The 3,003-nt window shown below is 46.4% G+C and overlaps 1 protein-coding gene across 1 annotated transcript in view; it reads left to right on the plus strand.

Annotated features, from left to right (window-relative positions):
- Positions 1 to 283: 283 nt before the first annotated feature.
- klf3 (Kruppel like factor 3 (basic)) overlaps positions 284 to 3,003 on the plus strand; it is a 20,137-nt gene continuing 17,417 nt past the window's right edge. The window contains exon 1 of the mRNA XM_019876603.1: positions 284 to 542. The gene's annotated coding sequence lies outside the window, so the exon portion shown is untranslated. The remainder of the gene's footprint in view (positions 543 to 3,003) is intronic.

Here is a 3,003-nt window from a genome sequence, read left to right on the forward strand (position 1 = left end):
AGGAATGAGAATAAGTAGCATTGTAAAATAGGGAGATGGATGGACATTTTAGAGCTTGCTAACATAGAATGTGCATTACTGTAACTTCACTATGGGTCTAAACATACCTTTTACAAAATTTAAATAAGACTAACTTATTTAGAGAATAGATTTCTCAATGCAAAATTATTTTATTGACGAACAGTAAAGACAACACAGACACGCACACACACAATGGAGTGGACCACCCCGCCCCGGTCCCGCCCAGCGTTCCGACCCCACCGAGAAAACAGAGTGTGGATCATGTGACAGCACAGCAGCAGTTTCCACACCACATACGCACGACACACTCAGACACAAAAACACTAAGCGAGTAAGTCAGTGAGTTTTATAAGTTTGGGAAGTTGTCGCCCGCTCAGCGTGTAGACACCACCGCGTGGAGCTGACTGGCTTGTTCTCATGTGAGTGACGCCGAAGCAGAGTCACTTTGCAGCGGACTAAAGCGGAGAGAGTAGTTCCAAGTCGTTGTCCAGCAAGTAGACGGCTCCCGCTCTTTCGGAAAGGTGAGTTTGACCACGATGTGTTAATTCAACTGAAAAAAAAAGTAAACGTGTTGTGGAATATAATTACCTGTAAATGGCCATGACTATTGTTTCATTCACGTTGAAAATTACACTCTTATTAATAGTCCATTATTATTATTGTTATTGTTATCGTATTTTGTAGTGTGCGTGTATGTGACCATGTGTTCTTTTGGACTTTTGATGTGGTGGGGTTGTGGTTCGATTCCCGGCATGTACCATGTGTGCGTTTCTCCTCATTGTGATAAGTGGTGACAAAATTATTGCATTCTGTGACCAAAGGATTGAAGCTTCGATTACTGTGGTGTTCAGAATACTCGAGCTTCTGATGGGATGTTTTGTAATGGGATTCAAATGTGCCGTCTGTGAGCAAGTGGTTGTGAATGTACACAAGGGGTTTCAGGTTCGGCAGTTCGATTCCCAGGATTCTGTACTTGGGGCTCTTTTTGAAGTTAGGTGTTTGAATACATTTTGCCATTTATTCTTTGAATTAATTTTAATTTGACTACTGGCAAGAAGTGGTAATTGTTGTTCTTAAATCTGTTTAAACTGAAGTGGAAACCAGCAGTTACAGTCGTGTGTGTGTGTGTGTGTGTGTGTGTGTGTGTGTGTGTGTGTGTGTGTGTGTGTCTGTTTATGTGTTTTGTAAGTTTGTGTTTTAATGAGGACATCTGCACCATGTGACAAAGGATTCCAATATTTCAATTCCCTATATATCTGTGCAGTTGCGAGGGTTAGTCAGGTTATATTTACAAGGGCTTTTAACTGTGTCCTGCGACTAAAGGTTTCAACTGAAGTGGAAACCAGCAGTTACAGGCGTGTGTGTGTGTGTGTGTGTGTGTGTGTGTGTGTGTGTGTGTGTGTGTGTGTCTGTTTATGTGTTTTGTAAGTTTGTGTTTTAATGAGGACATCTGCACCATGTGACAAAGGATTCCAATATTTCAATTCCCTATATATCTGTGCAGTTGCGAGGGTTAGTCAGGTTATATTTACAAGGGCTTTTAACTGTGTCCTGCGACTAAAGGTTTCCAGGTTTGATCCCTCACATTCACAGCAAGGCACCAATTGCTCCGAGCGTGCTTGAAAGCATAAGGCTGCATGTATAGTTATGTCATTTGGAGTGAATATGATGCCAAAGTCGGTCGTGTGGACAGAGTGGGCCAGCCGAGTCCCGGGTGTGAGGTGACAGGTGTGTGAGTCACACCTGATGCGCCGCGTTGCCTCCCCTGCGTCGCATCCTCTCAGCGAGGCCCGTCCCCCCCATCTCCTGGCTATGTGTCTCTCCACGTTTCCTGTGCTTTGTTTCAAGGCTGAGGCTTGCGTCACACATTCCTCTTGGCATATGAAGCCCTCATCCTGTTTAGAGGCCAACGAGTGAGAACCGAGGGAGGAGAGAGGGATGTGGACTTGGGGGGGGGGGGGCAGATGAGTGAAACGGGGGCAACCTCAGCCTTTTTGTCTGACTTCATTGTCTTTTGTGAGCACTGGTGGAGCTTTAAGGAGAGTTATTTATGATTATTTGGACACTAGTTTGTCTCAAGGGCCACCAGCCCCCCTCCACACAAACACACACACACACACACACACCCAATACCCCACCCACCCCTGCACCTCTTTCCCTGAATCAACATGCTGATGTTATCTGGTGGAACAAAATGCGTGAGAGTGCAACACACACACACACACACACACACACACACACACACACACACACACACACACACACACACACACACACACGCTGCTCAAAGGGCACGTCTTGTGGAACATAAGAGCTAAACATTAAACTAGTGGCTGCTGAATATTTGGTCATCCTCAATGAAGAAGCCGAGGAAGTGAGCACACTCAGACGGCCCGTAAACCGAAACGCACACAGGCTGTTACACAACCCCTGCATCTCAACCACCGGATCTGCCGCTTCCCGCCTCCCACAAACAGACGCACACACACAAACACACACACACACACACACATGCACACACACTACCTCCCCTTGTTTGAGGTTGATGGGAGTTTTGTCATAGTTGCTTTCTCGTTTCTACCAGTTTGACATAGTTTAGGTCAGAGGGGCTGTTTTCTGGTTTTCTTCTACTCCCCTTCTCCTATTATTTAGGTAGGGAGGTGAAGTTTTTTTTTTTTAGGGGGAGACAGGAAACCACAGGCCCCCCAGCAGTCCCCCCAACACCCTCCCCTTGTTCTCTTCCCTTTCTCTGGCTTCCCTCTCTTCTTTGGCGCCCCCGACCCATCATGCCGTTTGGAAATAATAACAGTGCGAGGGCTTCCGCTGTTCTCTGGAAAGCTTCACCTCTCTGCCGAGTGCACGACTTGAAGAGTGCGCATTTGTCGGCGTATGTCAGCTGTGGCATGTCTTTCTGTGTGTGTGTGTGTGTGTGTGTGTGTGTGTGTGTGTGTGTGTGTGTGTGTGTGTGTGTGTGTGTGTGTG

Source organism: Hippocampus comes, unplaced genomic scaffold (assembly GCF_001891065.2).
Source record: "Hippocampus comes isolate QL1 unplaced genomic scaffold, H_comes_QL1_v1.1 scaffold51, whole genome shotgun sequence".
Lineage (NCBI taxonomy): Eukaryota > Metazoa > Chordata > Actinopteri > Syngnathiformes > Syngnathidae > Hippocampus > Hippocampus comes.